Source organism: Lithobates pipiens, unplaced genomic scaffold (assembly GCF_037356315.1).
Source record: "Lithobates pipiens isolate NorthernLeopardFrog02 unplaced genomic scaffold, aLitPip1_a1.2 Scaffold_18, whole genome shotgun sequence".
In the NCBI taxonomy this organism is placed as follows: domain Eukaryota; kingdom Metazoa; phylum Chordata; class Amphibia; order Anura; family Ranidae; genus Lithobates; species Lithobates pipiens.
The window spans coordinates 340,029,767-340,049,233 of NW_027507758.1; the positions used below are offsets into that span (position 1 = coordinate 340,029,767).

At 42.9% G+C, this 19,467-nt stretch overlaps 1 long non-coding RNA gene across 2 annotated transcripts in view; it reads right to left on the bottom strand.

Moving 5' to 3' along the window:
- Positions 1 to 1,438: 1,438 nt before the first annotated feature.
- Positions 1,439 to 19,467, bottom strand: part of LOC143990160 (uncharacterized) — a 39,927-nt gene continuing 21,898 nt past the window's right edge. For both annotated transcript variants that reach the window (XR_013277184.1, XR_013277185.1), the window contains exon 3: positions 1,439 to 1,971. This is a non-coding gene — a long non-coding RNA (uncharacterized LOC143990160). The remainder of the gene's footprint in view (positions 1,972 to 19,467) is intronic.

Below are 19,467 nucleotides of genomic sequence, written 5' to 3' on the forward strand. Positions count from 1 at the left end.
AAGCTGCACTAAAAGCCAATAGGTTCATGTGCTGACAAAAAAGAAAGTTATTGGAAGAAAAAGCAGAGACATAGATGAGCTCATTACTTCACTACTGTGCAGTAGCACAGACTAAGGACATCTAGCAGCAGAAAAAAGTACAGTGAGGAAATCTGTGGAAAAACGCTGATTATTGCAGCAAAAGCTTTTTTGTTTTATATTTAAAGCTTTTAGCTGTCATATCTGTGCACTAATATTTTTTTTACTAAATAAATTAGGATTATATTGTGCTTGCATGCATTAAAATAATTCACTAAAATAATCTAATTTAATCTAACTAATAATCATTTTTGGTGAAAAAAAATAAACATGCCTGCAGCTGGCAGCAAACCTGAAAAGTAGCACTGCAGTAGCTTGTAATAATGCACTTATTCAAATAAGAGACAAGCTCTAGCTCTCAGCCAATATGGCCCATGAAGTGAGAATGTGTAGCTCTGTTTAGATTTCTCGCACTCTACCAATGTGCCAGGATGCCCGTACTCCAGCGCATGTACAGTGGTGACTTCATCCCACACCAATCAAGATGGCTGAAGACTGGCACCCGGAAGAAGCCTGGGAGAAGGTGTCAGCAATGGACCTCATGGGCGTCAAACCATTGGAGAATAGGTAAGTATCAATGTCTTTAGTTCCTCTTTAAGGATCATTCTGACATGTGTGAAAGACCTATGACTTGAAAGCAGGTAAAACCCTAGTGGAGAGGGGGTTCAGATTTGCCCACCCCCCACTATAAAAAGCAGCCATTTGTCAGTGTATGCTGGAGCAGTAAAGGGATAGCTGACAATCTGTACAGGTAGCGTTATGCCGTGTACATACGACCAGACTTTGACAGTAAAGTTCAGACGGAACGAATCCGCCAGCCAATTCCATCGTGTGTGGGCTTCATCGGACCTTTGCTGTCTAAAAATCAGACTTTACAAATGGAACATGTTTTAAATCTCTCCGCCGGAACTCCACCAGAACCAGTTCCTATGGAGAAATCCACTCGTCTGTATGCTGTTCCAATGGACCAAAAACGATGCATGCTCTGAAGCAAGTACAAGACGGAAGCGCTCGGTCTGGTAAAATTAGAGTTCGTATTGGAGCTAGCACATTCCTCACGCTGCAAATTCTGTGATCGTTTAATGCAGCGCATTATTGTCTTTATAATCCTAGAAGAACTAAGTTGTTTTGTTGCTCATATTCACACAGAGTTCTCACAGACAGATTTCTGTATTTATCCTGATCTCATGAATGATATTGTATTTTTTAAAAGCCCGATCTCCATAATAATGTTTTCAAATATTATTTTGGATTTCATCAAGATCTTTTTTTATGATTATTTAAAAAATATTTTCTAGTGATCTCCATATTTATAAATTTTTTGTGTGTGTCAAGTTACCACAATAACATTAGTAATGTTTTATTTTTTTGTGTGTCACGTTACCACAATAACATTATTAATGTTTTATTTTTTTGTGTGTCCAGGAGTCCCAGAGATTAAGACCAGCAGCACCAGCCTGCGTCTTCAGTCAGACGAGTGAAGCCAGGTCATAACTTTCTTCTCTTCGCTGCAGCCTTCCTTTCAGGCTGTGGCTCTGGTGGTGGACTCGTGGCAGGAGGAGGAGGAGGGGCTTGCTAATATTTGGCTTTTGGCAGTTAACTCGCCCCTCGGCCCTTTGTGAGGGGCATCAGAAATAATTCCTTCACAGAGGAGGCGTTGGCCCTTCTCCAATTCGAGCAACCTGTTGGCTATATAGCAGCCATAGGCCTCTTCAGCTTCGGAGGGGGCTCCTTAGGACATTTGTAGCTTCTCTAATGAGGCGCAGTAATGCCTCCTCTGTCATCGTCCCCTTCCTGGGCCTTTTTGTATGAAGGCAGAGGGGAGGTACCTGTGATTGGATGAGGCTCCTCTTGCCTGCCACTTTCCAGAACTTCCTCACGGCTGAGTTCATCCTGTGTATAAAAAAGGGACATCGTTTTAGGTTCATCAATCACACACAATTTTCAGCTCATGACTTGCAAATTCAATGTTAATCAGGGCTCAAGTCCTGCAGGAACGCATGGGAATGGAGTTTATGTGGAAATATGTGAAGGTTTGGAATAGCAGCAAGAGTGTGTTGGAGCCCTGCAGAGTTTGCAGCCCACCAAGCTAACATACATCTCCTAAGCAGGAACACATCACTATCTACCCAAGCATTCTGTCCAGATAATGTGCAGTTAATTTATGACCGTTTAACCCTGTGTTATCCAAACTCTGTTCAATGAAAAGTGTAAACTTACCACATAAACACTATATACAAAATAACATTCCCCAATCAAGATCAGAACATGATGTTCACAATTGCATGGAAGCACAATTGAATGAATGCTGATTATTCAGAGAATTAACGTATTTATGTTTATTGAGGATTGTTTTTTTTTTGTATGTACTAACAGTTAAGTTTCATACACACAATACGAAAATTGGATGAAAAATACCACTTTTGAAGCGTTCGTGCATATGAGCGTATCATTTTTATTTATTTTTTGGTGGGGGAGTGGATCTTGGGTGGAAGTTCCCACACTTTTTTCCCCAAGACTTGACCCCTGATGGTAATACATATAAAAGAGTATCATTCTGACCCCAGCATTTTTTCTAGCTAGTGACAAACATTTTTGGCCACTACTGTCAATTGATATGTATACATCATTTTTTGTATAAAATCATTAATAGTTAATAAATTATAACATCATTAATATTAGGACACTAAATATGTCTAAAAATAATACACCTAGCTCAAGCTGGGCCCATCGGTTTCTTCCTGAATGGAAGGCCCAGGTTGTTCCTCATCAGCCTCTGCTGGGGTGGAGGGAAGGGTCGAAAGCGATTCGTCTGGTCATCAAGAAAATGCAGTTTTTTGAAGTACCACAGATTGGGTACATATACAGTACAGACCAAAAGTTTGGACACACCTTCTCATTCAAAGAGTTTTCTTTATTTTCATGAATATGAAAATTGTAGATTCACACTGAAGGCATCAGAACTATGAATTAACACATGTGGAATTATATACTGAACAAAAAAGTGTGAAACAACTGAAAATATGTCTTATATTCTAGGTTCTTCAAAGTAGCCACCTTTTGCTTTGATTACTGCTCCGAATACTCTTGGCATTCTGTTGATGATCTTCAATCAATGGCTTTCCAACAGTCTTGAAGGAGTTCCCAGAGATTCTTAGCACCTGTTGGCCCTTTTACCTTTACTCTGCGGTCCAGCTCACCCCAAACCATCTCGATTGGATTCAGGTCCGGTGACTGTGGAGGCCAGGTCATCTGGCGCAGCACCCCATCACTCTGCTTCTTGGTTAAATAGCCCTTACACAGCCTGGAGGTGTGTTTGGGGTCATTGTTCTGTTGAAAAATAAATGATGGTCCAACTAAACACAAACCGGATGGAATAGCATGCCACTGCAAGATGCTGTGGTAGCCATGCTGGTTCAGTATGCCTTCAATTTTGAATAAATCCCCAACAGTGTCACCAGCAAAGCACCCCCACACCATCACACCTCCTCCTCCATGCTTCACGGTAGGAACCAGGCATGCAGAGTCCATCCGTTCACCTCTTCTAAGTCGCACAAAGACACGGTGGTTGGAACCAAAGATCTCAAACTTGGACTCATCAGACCAAAGCACAGATTTCCACTGGTCTAATGTCCATTCCTTGTGTTCTTCAGCCCAAACAAGTCTCTTTTGCTTGTTTCCTGTCCTCAGCGGTGGTTTCCTAGCAGCTATTTTACCATGAAGGCCTGATTCACACAGTCTCCTCTTAACAGTTGTTCTAGAGATGTGTCTGCTGCTAGAACTCTGTGTGGTATTGACCTGTTCTCTAATCTGAGCTGCTGTTAACCTGCGATTTCTGAGGCTGGTGACTCGGATGAACTTATCGTCCGCAGCAGAGGTGACTCTTGGTCTTCCTTTCCTGGGGCAGTCCTCATGTGAGCCAGTTTCTTTGTAGTGCTTGATGGTTTTTGCCACTGCACTTGGGGACACTTTCAAAGTTTTCCCAATTGTTCGGACTGACTGACCTTCATTTCATAAAATAATGATGGCCACTCGTTTTTCTTTACTTGGCTGCTTTTTTCTTGCCATAATACAAATTCTAACAGTCTATTCAGTAGGACTATCAGCTGTGTACTGTATCCACCTCCTGCACAACGCAACTGATGGTCCCAACCCCATTTATAAGGCTTGAAATCCCACTTATTATACCTGACAGGGCACACCTATGAAGTGAAAACCATTTCAGGCGACTACCTCTTGAAGCTCATCAACAGAATGCCAATTCATAGTTTTGATGCCTTCAGTGTGAATCTACAATTTTCATAGTCATAAAAATAAAGAAAACTCTTTGAATGAGAAGGTGTGTCCAAACTTTTGGTCTGTAATGTACATCATCTGCTGATTCTCCTGATCTGAGGGAAACCACAATCTTTTTGTGCTCCTTTCTGTACATATTCCTCAAGATCCCAATTTTACGTTCCAAAATCTCCAAGGTTGCTTCTAGAATCCAAGTCTGAATAAATGCCAGAAGACTCCCAAGCATTGCCTTCCTTACTTGTTTGTTGTAATATGCACTGAGCTTGACCTCCCACAGATTCCTCATCTCCCTGTACTTGTCAATAAATTGTGACATGAATTCAGGGTCCTTAAACTTCTTATTATTCATTTTTTCTGTAAGACAATACACAAGACAAAAACGCTAATGTTAGCCCAAACTCTCATAATCTTATCCCAATATAGGCCTCAATCTATAAGCAGTATAGGCCACTGATGATCGAAAATTTGTATAAAAACTACCTTCGTTACGGTCACTCACAACTTCCGTTCCCATTTCCTCCGTGCACATAAGGCGTTTTAGCTTTATATACACTGCGAATGCGTGAAACTCTGCCTGCGTTTCCCGCCCCTGGCGTTCTTTTCACAAATATTCCCTGCCCCTTCTCTCTACGGTGCTCAGTAGGAGCAACATGGCGGAGACGCAGCTGGTTAATTCTTCCAGTAACGAGGAAAGCCCGGAGCCCGAAACATCCAGATCTGGGAAGAAGAGATTTAATGGTGTACATCTTGCGAATGAACAATTATGATGGGAACCATGGACTGTACACCCTGCCGAATTTGCGCATGGCCAAAATGATGTCCAAAGTTGTGAAGACCCTGCAGCAGAATTTTGGGGTACGACGCTCCCAGGGCCAGACTTACCATTGGGCTTGACTGGGCTCAAGCCAATGGGCCCCGCGGGCCCTGCCTGTTTACGTTTTAAACACTAGGCATCTGTGCTATAGCCGAAAGACGGCTGCAGTACAGACTCCAAATGCCGGGATGACGTCCTGTTCACTTTCCCAATGTGCGCCGCTGAAGGCGCGCATCGGGGAAGTTCTGTGTTGGCCGTGTCCCTTGGACATGGCCAATCACAGCGGCCATTTAGCACTCGATCGCAGTGTCCAATGGGAGATGATCTCATATGTAAACACATAAGATCATCTCTCATTTCCGGCTCTCCCTCCTCACACGCGGTCTCTGCAAACGGCTGCAGTGTCAAGGTAAAAAAAAAAAGAGTTAAAGTGCTCCAAGTGCCACCTGTCCCCAGTGCCACGTATAAGTGCCATCTGTCATCAGTGCCACGTGTCATCAGTGCAACCTATTAGTGTCACGTATTGGTGCCATCTGTCATCAGTGCCATGTATTAGTGTGATCAGTGTCACATATTAGTGCCACATATTCATGCCAACTGTCAGTGTCACATGTCATCAGTGCCATGTATTAGTGCCATCTGTCATCAGTGCCACGTGTCATTGTCCTGGTACTCCAGTGCCTTCAAAAGTGCAATAGGTAGTCAACAAGTTAGATGTGTAATTTATGCTCCAAGAACGCCTGATGGTGCTCCCTGCATGTTGTGCCTCTCTTACTGGCTAGGCTGTGAAAAAGTCCCACACATGTGGTATCGTAATACTCAGGAGGAGCAGCAGAATGTATTTTGGGGTGTCATTTGTGGTATACACATCATCTGAGAGCAATAACCTATTACAATGACAATTTTGTGAAAAAAAAAAAAAAATCTTAATTTTCAGATTAATTTACCATTTTTAATAGAATTCAGAAATTAACAAATTATGTAATTTTGTTTAGTTGTTTGTTCAGAATTGTGATCTCTATTTTTATTCTCAGTTTATCCTGAATTGTGTAGCTCTAAAACATAACTCGTGTATGTATAATTTTGTTCTATTTAGAGTAATGTATAGAAGGTAGGGTGGTGGGGGCCCCTGGGCTTGAGTCACTTTCGGGCCCTGCCCTGGACCCTCCAAAGACCAATTGAGGAAACACTGGTCCGACCTTAAACTGAGGGAGCCGAATCAGTACAGAAGAAAGAAAGTGCTTCAAAAAATTAAGTACTTGTTGCGCGTTCTTATTCTGATTATTAACTTGCATGCTGCTCCATGTGCTTTTCTTTACTGCTGTACAGTTTTAAATGGCTACTTTCATGTTCGTGGACACAGTAACCATTCATAGGAAACATTGTTTGAAAAATTATACGGTGTATTTAGTTGATACAGGGTTTAAACAACATTTTGGTCTTGGTAATTTGTCTTATTAACCACCTCAATACAGGGTACTTGCACCCTGGGCTTTTTATTTTTTGTGCTATAAATAAAAAGACTGTAAATTTTGTGAAAAAAAATGCTTTTTTCTTTATTTCTGTCATAAAATTTTGCTAATTAGTAATTTTTCTTCATACATTTTGGCCAAAATGTATACTGCTACATATCTTTGGTACAAATAGCCCAGATTAGTGTATATTATTTGGTCTTTATGAACGTTATAGAGTCTACAAACTATGGTGCCAATCACTGAAAATTGATCACATCTGATCAGGCCTTCAGTACATCAGGTGTATCTCATTTCTTGAGACACTAACAAGTCAGGAAAATACAAATACCCCCTTTTCAGAAAGTAGACATTCCAAGGTATTAAGTAGCATGGTGAGTTTTTTTTTCAAGTTGTAATTTTTTCCCACAATCCTTTGCAAAATGAAGATTATTTTTTTAAATTTTTTTACAAAATTGGCAAATTATCAGGTTATTTCTCACACACAGCATATGCATACAACAAATTACACCCCAAAATACATTCTGCTACTCTTCCCGAGTATGGCGATACCACATGTGTGAGACTTTTACAAAGCCTGGCCACAGACAAAGGCCCAACATTGAAGTGGCACTTTCAGGCGTTCTAGGAGCATAAATGACACATCTCATTTCTCAACCACCTATTACATTTTGAAGGCCATGGAGCACCAAAACAATGCTTTCTAAAATGTGGTCATTTTGTGGGCAATTCCAAACACCCCAACGTATAATCTATGAGGCATAATGAGTCTTGAATGGTTCATTTTTTTTCCAGACGTTTTTGGAAAACTTGGAACAAAAATGAAAACACATTTATTTTTTTATTTTTTTTTACACAAAGTTGTACATTTATAAGATATTTCCACATAGCATGTATATAGTAAAAAATGACACCCCAAAACACAGTCTGCTACTCTTCCCGAGTATGGCGATACCACATGTGCGAGACTTTTACACAGGCTGGCCACATACAGAGGACCAAAATTGAAGTAGTACCTTCAGGCATTCTAGGAGCATAAATTACACATCTCATTTCATTCCTACCCATCACACTTTTGAAGGTCCTTGAGCACCAGCCCAGTGGAATTACCCACTTTCCATTTTGGAAAACAAACACCCCAACGTATATTCTATGAGGCATGGGCTGCAGACAGGTACTCGGGTACTCTGATGGGCTGGTGACAGGTACTCTGTTACTCTGATGGGCTGGTGACAGCTACTGGGGTACTCTCTCTGATGGCCTTTTGACAGGTACTCGGGTACTCTGATGGGCTACAGATAGGTATTTGGGTACTCTGATGGGCTGGTGACTGGTATTCGGGGGGGTACTATGAAGGTCGGTGACAGGTACTCGGTACTGATATGGACTGTGACAGGTACTCGGATACTCTGATGGACTGTGACAGGTACTTTGATGGGTGGTGACAGGTCCTCTTTATTGGGGGGGGGGGGGGGAGAATCAGTGTGTGTTGGTGTACACTGTAGGCAGTAATGAGATGTTACCGAAATCTCCTTCTCACACACGATCAGTGTGTGAGGAGGAGAACCCGGTAACATCTCATTACCGCATTTAGTGATCAGCTGTCACAGCCAATCACGTGGTAAACAGCCACCAGTCAATGGCTGTTTACCACCGTCAGTGACGAGCGGTGCTCCTAGGAGCACACCACCAACATGCACGCGCATTATTGTCCCGCCGTCATATGACGATGGGCGGTAGGCTAGTGGTTGAAAGAAGTTTAGGACATTGTTGTCTAGATGTCTTTGAAACTAGAATGAATAGCAAACTTCATTCAGTGGAATGTAAGGAGAGGACACTTGGCAGCTGTTTACACATCTGGACTCAGGAGCACTAGTGTGGGACACCAAAGAACAATTTTTAGGGTAACCCACACAGGGGCTCCAGGGGCTACTTGGGGTGTCTCCATCTGTGAAACTTGGACCAAAAAAGCAAGTATTGCAGTTTGTTTAAAAGGGAATTTTAATCATGAATCATGTCTTCAACTTGGATCTCTTCCCAAACAGACAATTGTACACCACTTCTAAGCAATGTTTCATATTCCTATTTCTGGACTCAAATATCTGTGTGCTAAGTATACCCTTTGTTTAATTCTCATAGGGGAGAAAAGACTCAGACAGCAGGATCCCTGAGACCCCCAACCTCGCCGGCCTGAATGGGAAGTTACATGTATTTTTCATCAATTTTAGGTGATGTGCTGGTTTTGGAAGGGGAAGCGGCGGAACCATTTCCAAGTGCCAGCCCCCCCCCCGAGGTTGTGGAGGAAGGAGAGGTGGAGGAAGTGGGCGAGATGGGCACCCCACCAGGTGAGTGTCTGACACCCCAGCTTCAGATAATCTATGTATGCCTGCATATTTCTAAATACATGTTTTTTCATCAATTTTAGGTGATGTGCTGGTTGTGGAAGGGGAACCATTTACCAGCGACCGCGCCCAAAGACCGATTGGCCAGTTCATGGCCTGGAATGGGGAGATTGATGCCACGCGCAATAGCCTGGACAGCATGCGCAATTGGCTGGACAATATGCAGCAGGAAATGAAGAATATGATCGATTTTTTTTTGGGAGAATCAAATCCCTTTTTCCCTAAAACAAAATTGATCATGTTCTTCATTTCCTTTTTAGATGACTAGATTCTGTTTTTAAAATATTAACATTTTAAAAGCCAAATTTTGAAGATGCACACGGTGTGTCAACATGTGCCATCTGCCATCAGGGGATCTCAATGTACGTGTTTTGTGGGTGCAACCCCTTCCTCATAACACTAGTAGGCAAGAGGAAGGGATTGTACCCACAAAATACATCCATTGATCCCCCATGATGGGAGATAGCACATGTTGACATTACTCGTTTGGAATCCCAATTTGTGTACATCTTAAAAATTTGGCTTTTACAGGGATGAAATCCCCCCATCTGATGAAGGCAATATCGACACATTTTTGACACTATAATGTCTAATATTGCCTTCAGTTTTTCAATGTTGAACTTTGTAAGTTCCAGAGTTATGTACATGTTATGTTTGAAAAATGCCTGTCTATAAAAAATGTTAAAAAATATATATATTTTACAAACGCACATGTGAATGTGCACAGATTAAAAAGTTTGCTAATCAACAATGTGTGGCTTCTTCTTTCAATGCTCAATACCAGTTTTGTAAGTTATTTGGTGTTTACAGTGACAATGGGGCTTATTTACTAAAGGTAATTACACTTGGCACTATAAGTGCACTAGGAGAACCTAGGAGACAGAAGAAAAGAAAGCAATAAATACATTTCTAGATTTTATCTGATTTTTATTTATTTTTTTATTCATAAAAATTAGACATTGTCTGGCATTGTACATATTTATCCCGAACTTCACGGGCGCTTAGGGGGGCCAAACCAGTACGACCAGTATCCAGTCCCGTCAGAGGATTATCTGGAAGAACTCCGGCCTCAGGCCTAACTGATGCAAGATAATTTCTTGAATTTTTTCTTAACAAATTGTGCAGGATGCAGCATGCTAGGATGATTTGAAGTTAATATTCCGCCAGATGTATGGCTGTCAGAAACAGGCAGAACCGGCTGGCCATTATCCCAAAGGCATTCTCCACAACTCTTCTTGCTCTGGCCAGCTGGTAGTTAAAAACCCTCCTCTCCGGAGTGAGGGTCCTTTTGGGGGAATGGCCTCATCAGGTGCTCGTCCAGACCGAAGGCTTCATCCGCATTGAAGACAACGTCCTTCCAGGTTATCCTCATCAGGTGGCAATCCCAAGCCACCACTCTGGAGACGCTGGTAGAACTACGTCTGTGCGAAGCCTCCTCCATCTGACATCCGGCCATTCTTCCCTATGTCCACATACAGAAATTCATATTGTGCTGACACCACCGCCATTAACACGATATTATGAAACCCCTTATAGTTAAAATAGTATGACCCCGAATGGGGTGGTTAGGCTAACGCACTACAATGGAGTTGACAAAATACATTGCTAAGAGACTAGACAAGGTGGATATGAGCCCAGCATGCTGGGGAGGTTAGTGAAGGCAAATATGCATGAAGGACAAAAAAGGAGCCTTAAAAGATTACAGCATGCATGAGGACAAAGGGAACATTCACAGCATATTGCAATCATGGTAATTAGGGATTGAGGAAAGAAATACAATACAATACATTATCAAACATTAAATACAATAAAATGTGATGTTAAAGGATAACTCTTATCTTAATATAGTCCTTCTGCAGGGCCTGAATGATGGTAGAACAGGTCTCTGGGATAATGATCCCCAGAGCCTGGGGGGAGATTCCTGTCAAGAACTTGAGGTCCTGAAGGCTTCTCCCAGTCAACAAGTACCGCAACGAGGTGACTAGCCTCTGCTCCGGCGTTATGGCTTGCCTCATGCATGTAATCTACCTGCTGATATAAGGGGCCAGCAAAGCCAACAAACGGTGAAAAATGGGGTCCGTGATCCTGAGAAAGTTCCTGAAATTGTCGAAGCAAAAGCATGAGAGAATTGGTCTCGCTGGGGCAACCAATTCTTCATCCATTAACTCCTTCCCACCCTGTTCATAGACCGGGCTTGGGTTTAAAAATGAACTACAACACCAAGCCCCAGCAAAGCATGAATTCTACGACGAGTACGTACATGCAACATGGCTTCAAAGCGGTCGGCTGGTCAGAACGAACTTAGCAGAACACAATGAAGAACAGCAAGGCCTGTGAAGACACACTGAATAAACCAAGTCAAGCGGATACAAACCTCACAAGCACAAACTGAACAACAGTTAAACGATGTGAAAAACACGAGTCTGAAAAGCGTGAATCGTCCCTCACCAAACTTCTACTAACATGAGGTAAACACGGAATTAGCAGAAGGGGCCCAAAGGGTGGCGCACGAGCCACTGAACTTCCATTGGACCTGGTGTACGTCACCGCATACTAAACAGTCGGACTTTGGTGTGATCATGTGTAGCCATGTCCGTTTTGGCGAAACTCCATCGGAACTCTGAAGGACTTTTCAACAGAGTTCCGGTGGAGTTTCGCCAAAACGGACATGTGTGTCCGCGGCATTAGTTACTATACAGTAATAAATTACTGTGGATGCATTGTGGTGGGTTACATATTCTTACGTTATTCCCACCTCTCCTGTCTGTGTTATACCAAAACTAAAGGTTTGTATAAATGTTCTTTCATTTAGAAAAAAAAAGTGTTTTTTTTACAATCCTTAAAAGTATATCTGTAATCAATATGCTTTTAAGGATTGTGATAAAACATTTTTTTTAAAATAAAAGAACACATTTATGCAAGTCTTTAGAACATAGTATTGGTATATTGTCTATTTGTAAAGGATGGTGGCAGCCCCCAACACAACTGAGTTTGTTTTTAGTGATGGGCCAACCACCCCCCCCCCCCCCGTCCCCCCACCGGGTTCGGTTAACACTGGAACAGAGAAAAAGTTCTGACCCAAGCCACAAACTATATTGAAGTCTATTGGACCCAAAGTCCCCATTTTGAATGCTTATATGCAAGTTATTGCCCATAAAAAGGGTATGGGGGTCCGGATACTGCCCTGGGGGACAGTTATGAATGCAAAATTTAAAAAAGTTAACATTTTTAAAGGAGCAGTGATTTTAATGATGTTTAAGGTGAAATAATAAAAATGAAAAATTCCTTTAAATATAGTGCTTTCTGAGGGTCCTCTTATGCTGCTTACACACGACCCGGCTTTTCGACGGACTACGTCCGACGGACTTTCAGCGGAGGTCCGACGGACTTTCCGAACGAGCTGACCTGCGTACACAGGAATGGACTTTCCAGCAGACTAGGTCTAACGGACTTCCTGACAGACTTGCCCATCCGTTTATTTTGAACGTGACTCCAGGTACAACATAATTATAAAAGGAAGTCAAATCCCGCAGCTTTCATCGGTGAGATTGACACCTTGCGATCCCTGTCTGGTATGGATTTTAAGGGGAACCCCCTACGGCAAAAAAAAAATGGTGCGGGGGCCCAAATCCATACCAGACCCTTATCCGAGCACACAGCCCGGCCGGTCAGGAAAGGGGGTGGGGACAAGCGAGCGCCCCCCCCCCCGAACTATACCAGGCCGCATGACCTCAACATGGGAGGTGGGAGCTTTGGGGAAGGAGGGCGCCCTGTGCCCCCCCCCCACCCCAAAGCACATTGTCCCCATGTTGATCAAGACAAGGGCCTCTTCCCGACGGCCGTTGGGGCCCCCAGATCCCCACCCTATGTGAATGAGTATGGGGTACATTGTACCCCTACCCATTCACCTGGGGGAAAAAGTGTCAATAGAAAATAAAAACACACTACACAGCTTTTTAAAGTAGTTTATTAAGCAGCTCCAGGGGTCTGCTTCCGAGTTCGGGGGATTTCTTCCGACTGCTCCACGCTTTCCGGTTCTTCCCCCGGGCTCCTCCGCTATCTTCTGCTAGTGGTGGCCCGGCTTTCTCCTTCGTCGTTGCCTTCTTCCTTCTTCTGTTCTTCCGATGTTGACACAAGGCTCTCTCCCTCTGTAATGCCGTGGACATGGTGCATGGCTACTTATATAGGCATAAGGGGCGGGGTGACATGTACAAGCTGTACACTCACTACTTTACGTTGTAGCAAAGTGTAATTTCTTCAGTCTTGTCACATGAAAAGATAGAATAAAATATTTACAAAAATGTTAGGGGTGTGATACGGTGTACACACACACACACACACTATATATATATATATATATATATATATATATATATATATATATATATATATATATATATATATATATATATATAATCTATCTATATATCTATATCATGTACATGAAATAAATGGAATATATATATATATATATATATATATAGCAGATAAAGGAGATCGCTTGAGAGATGCAGTAACGTTGGAAACAATATGTATACTAATATATTTTCCATAAATATCGGTAGCTAGAGCAAGCGGATAGATTGAGAGGATATCTATATAGATAGAAGGATATTTTTTTGTGGAATCATGTTGTATGATAGAGACCGCACTATGGACAAGGGGTGTCTGGTATGGGGCAGTTTGAGCTCTACAACAGATGATAACGGGTTGGTTATATCAGAGGATGGTGGCAATTTCGATACACTCGTTGATTCCCCCTGGGGAGAGTGCGTCGAGAGTGTAGATCCAGAAGGTTTCGCGGGAGCATAATTTTTTAAACCTTTCCGCTGGAGGGAGATGGTTGGGGATCTGCTCGATAACCCAGACCTTGAGACCTGATGTGGACCCCTTATGACAGAGGGCGAAGTGTCTGGGCACACTATGGGGGTCTGTGCCTCCTTCTATTAGTCTACGATGCTCACCGAAACGTTGTCTGAGAGTCCTAATGGTTCTCCCTACATATATGAGACCACAGGGACAACTCAGACCATATATTACGAAATCGGATGAGCAGTTGTAAAATTCTTTTAGTTCATAGGTTTTGCCTTTGGTGGTAAATTCTTTTTGTCCGTGTTTGACAAATTTGCATGTTTTGCAAAGTGCTTTGTGGCATTGATACATCCCAGTTAGAGGTATAAGTTGGAGGGTTTTGGGAAAAATGGATTGAGTTTTTAATTTGCTGGGTGCGATTTTGTTCCTCAAGTTTGGGGCCCTGCGGTAAGTGACAGATGGTCGGGCTGGGAGTTCAGTTTTTAGGTGGGGGTCCTGCTGTAGGATATTCCAGTGTTTTTTTAAAATTCTTTCATGCTTACTTTTTGCCTACTAAATGTGAGTGCAAAATTTTATGTTTTTTACACTGAAAAATAAAACCTTTTAAAAAAATCTGCACCCAGAGGCGCCCCTTTCTCTCCTTTTTCTCCTTTATCTACAGCAATCCAGGAGCTCAAGTTTCAGCTCTTTTAAGGTGGCAGCCCTGCATGCGGATCCATCCCCCCCCTCCCCATCCCTTTTCCCCTCCCCCTCTCCATGAACTAAAGAACATTTATTCCCTCCTTTTTTTGGTCTGGACAAAGTAGTGCATTCCCTGCACTCACCATATGTAACCTTATAGACTCCTTTTTTTCAAGTGGGAACCTAATATCTTTGATTTGCGCCAAATACTTGTCTTATGTATATATATATAGCACCCTGCACTATTTCTTTCATTTCATTATGCAATCCTCTTTTTTTTTTTTTTTTTTAAAGGCAGGCAGACCTAAAGTAAAAGGCACAGATTCTGCATGCAGATGTAGTAGAGGCTGAACAGGTTCTTCAGGTTAAATCAGTGCCCGATGTATCTGCCTTTTCTATTACAGATTGTCTGTGCTATATGCAGGAGGGCAGTGGAGTGGCGGATAATGTGAATTGCTCAATCTAGACTGCTTCTGCTCAGACTTGCTACATTTTAATGGAGTGTATTGGTTTGGAATTCCGGTATTCTACAATGTTTTTTTTATTGAATGATATATTGGGGTGGCTGGTGCTCAATATTTTGGGGGAGCGGCAAATAAGCCTACCTCCCTCACTTGCACAACCAATATACACCCCCCGCATGCAGTAAATGGACGAGAAGGTGGCGATCGGATAGTGGGTCGTGATCAGAGGTGGTGTGGGCTCCTGGAAGCTGCTTCTGGCCCCCTCACTCGCACTAGCAACCCCCCCCCGCTCAGGTTGAACAGGAAGGTGGCCATCCATGTCCTTAACTTAAGAAGTGTGCTGGATCCGGGGTAGGGCTCCTGGAAGCTGACCCTCCACCCTTACACCCGCTGCAGCTCGCCAAGAGCCGGGCCATTGCTTCTCCTCCCAGCCGAACAGGAAGTGGGCCAGAGACTCAACTGGCCAGGAGTCCAGAGACTCCCTGGCTAATCGGGTCTCAGGACATTAGAAAATATTAATTTGCATTAATACATTAATTAATGTCCCACAACTGGGTGTGTTTAGGGCACAGTGCTCTGGGTCCTGAGCCCACCCTTTTTTTTAAGCCAATTAGAGCCTCGGCTCTAATCACGTGCTTCAAAAAAGAAAAAACATTGAAATCCATGCATTCAGCGTCCTGCATGTAGCTTAGGGTCCGGGCGCATGGATTAGAGGGGCGGCACCCCTGTACTGTATACATATTTAACACCAGTGATTTAGAAAAAAAATGTGCCAAGACAAACTGCATTTCAAAATAGAAAGGTAATTTACACTTTAATTTGAAGCTTTGCCATTCGGTCAGCTGAGATCAATAGCAAGCTGCTGGGAGACTTCCCTGGACTTCAGCATGAGTCAAAGCTGTATGCGCATTTGCTAACCTGATTTAGCATTTTAGCAGATCAAAGACATCATATGCTTTTCAGCTTCCTGGCACTTGCAAAAGATAGCCAAGATGCACAGAATACAGCTGCATGCAATTTTCACACAGGAAAGTAAAAGTCCAGTGTAAAGGAGAAAGTCTATCTGTGGGGGAAGAAGATAGCTAAAGTTGATTGCATAAGATTAAAAAACATGTAGATGTTTCATGTTCACTATTTTGTAGACTTGGTAAATACAAATAATGAATGACTGGGGCAAACAAAGGATAGACACATAGCTACTGTGAAACAAGCAGGAGGCTTAGTTATATTCTGAGGCTGCTTCGCTGCAATCAGCTTCTAACTTCAGCTTCCTCAATTAAGCTTTGACAAAAAAAAACTTGGAAGCTGATTGGTTTCTATGCAGAGCTGCACCAGATTTGCAATCTCCAGTTTTAGAAAATCAACAATGGTGTCTTGAATCTGTGCACAGCACAGTGAAATACCAAATCTATTAAGGAATTCTAAGGCACATCATATTATGATAATTTAAACTTTTTTAGCAAATAAAAAACTGAAAAGTGGTGCGTGAAAAATTATTTGGCCCCTTTACTTTCAGTGCAGCAAACTCACTCCAGAAGTTCAGCGAGGATCTCTGAAGGATCCAATGTTGTCCTAAATGACTGATGGTGATAAATAGAATCCACCTGTGTGTAATCAAGTCTCTGTATAAATGCACCTGCTCTGTGATAGTCTCAGGGTTCTGTTGAAAGCGCAGAGAGTATCATGAAGACCAAGGAACACACCAGGCAGGTCCGTAATACTATTGTGGAGAAGCTTAAAGCCGGATTTGGATATAAAAAGATTTCCCAAGCTTTAAACATCCCAAGGAGCACTGTGCAAGTGATCATTTTGAAATGGAAGGAGTATCAGACCACTGCAAATCTACCATGACCTGGCCGTCCCTCTAAACTTTCAGCTCAGACAAGGAGAAGACTGATCAGAGATGCAGCCAAGAGGCCCATGATCACTCTGGATGAACTGCAGAGAACTACAGCTGAGGTGGGAGAGTCTGTCCATAGGACAACAATCAGACGTACACTGCACAAATCTGGCCTTTATGGAAGAGTGGCAAGAAGAAAGCCATTTCTCAAAGATATCCATAAAAAGTCTTGTCTAAAGTTTGTCACAAGCCACCTGGGAGACACACCAAACATGTGAAAGAAGGTGCTCTGGTCAGATGAAACCAAAATTGAACTTTTTGCCCACAATGCAAAACGATACGTTTGGCGTAAAGGCAACACAGCTCATCACCCTCAACACACCATCCCCACTGTCAAACATGGTGGTGGCAGCATCATGGTTTGGGCCTGCTTTTCTTCAGCAGGGACAGGGAAGATGGTTAAAATTGAGGGGAAGATGGATGCAGCCAAATACAGGACCATTCTGGATGAAAACCTGTTGGAGTCTGCAAAAGACCTGAAACTGGGACGGAGATTTATCTTCCAACAAGACAATGATCCCAAACATACAGCAAAATCTACAAAGGAATGGTTCACAAATAAACGTATCCAGGTGTTAGAATGGCCAAGTCAAAGTCCAGACCTGAATCCAAACGAAAATCTGTGAAAAGAGCTGAAAACTGCTGTTCAAACGCTCTCCATCCAACCTCACTGAGCTTGAGCTGTTTTGCAAGGAAAAATGGGCAAGAATTTCAATCTCTCGATGTGCAAAACTGATAGAGACATACCCCAAGCGACTTGCAGCTGTAATCGCAATCAAATACAAACTATAGGATTGAAACATACAGTATATGCTTTGTTACAAAAAAAATTACGTTACCCAACGCCCCTGTTCACACCAAAACACAGTGTGGGGAACTGGCATTCCGTGTGCGTTTCCTGCACCATGTTCAAAACGCACTGCATTTGCCTGCACCGGATTGAATGCTACCATGCCATCCAGTTGCAGTGCATTTCCAAAAGTGGTGTGGTGTGATTTGAGCTCATTCAAAATAAGTAGGCTCAAACTGCACCGCATTGAACCGCATGTGATTCACATGAGACCGCACAGTGCATTCATTTGCAATTCTCTTTCAATGTCTTCTTAAAGTTTAAGTAAAAATGGGATTTTTGTACTCACCTTAAAATCCTTTACTTTGCAGTTCATTGACAGACACAGGTCCTTTAATTCTTGACCTTAGGGATGTCCCCAAGCAGTGTCCAAAAAAACGAGGGGTGGAAACAGCAAAACATAACTTCACTCACAACAAAAGGAACACCTCAACAGAGGAGTTACCATCTTAAACGCCATTAAAAACTGCGGCCAACTTATGCATCAAAAGATGCGTTCACAACAAACTTGTAACTGAAAGAAAGTGTAACTTGTGTAAAGAAAGTGAAGGAAAATGTAACTTGCAACTTTACACAGCCACCTGTAAAACCTTGCAGCCAAAGCAAGGATCCGAAGATGCGCTTACGAATTTAGTGAAAGTGTGAACGGACGACCAAGTCGCCAGCTTACACACCCGAGAGACAGACGCTTGATGTCGGAAAGCCCAGGAGGTTCCAATTGCCCCTGGTGGAATGAGCCATGACAGGAAAATGGGGCGCCCGCCCCTCTAAGGCATAGGCCTGAACCACGATCTGTCAGATCCACCAAGAAATGGTGGTCGACGAGACCGCCAGACCTTTTTTCGGACCAGCCACCGAGACAAACAGAGTCTGACTTCCGGAAGGGAGCCGTAGCAGACAGATACACCCATAGAGCCCGGACCATGTCCAGCTTAGGACATAGGTATGGTAACACAATGTTCTCATTTAGATGAAATGCCAAAACCACCTTTGGAAGTAAAGAGGGCTGCGGACGTAGCACCGCCTTATTGTGGATGACCAAGTAGGGAGACTTGCATGACAAGGTCGTCAACTCAGAAACACTCCTGGCAGATGTAATTACCACTAGAAAGAATACTTTGAGAAAGAGTTAACAAGGTAATCTCCCTAATGTTTTCAAACGGCGGCTTCTGAAGCACCGATAGAACCAGATTCAGATCCCATGGAGGTAGTGGTCGAACCGGAGGGACCATGTGTCGAACCCCTTGCACAAAAGTACTTACCAATGAGTGAATCGCCAAGGGACGTTGGAAAAAGACAGTCAAGGCTGATATCTGCCCCTTGATGGTGCTTAAGGCAAATTTCTGATCCACTCCTCGCTGCAAAAACAGCAGGAACCTGGAAACTAAATATGTGCGCGGACGCCACCCATCTCCTCACACATGGAGATGTAAGCCATCCACGTACGATGGTAAATATTCAGAGAAGACGACTTCCGTGCCCTCAGCATTGTGGAAATTACAGAGTCCGACAGACCTCAGCCCCTTAGTATCTTGTTTTCAACAGCCATGCCATTAAAACCAGCGAAAAAGAGTCGGGCAGGGGCAAACCTTCATGCGGTAACATTTTTGCTTGCAAACTTGTTTGGCTTGCGAAACCAGGGATGCTTTTGTCCTTCAGCAGGCACCTTGTCGGACTGGGAACACTTACCTGCCAACC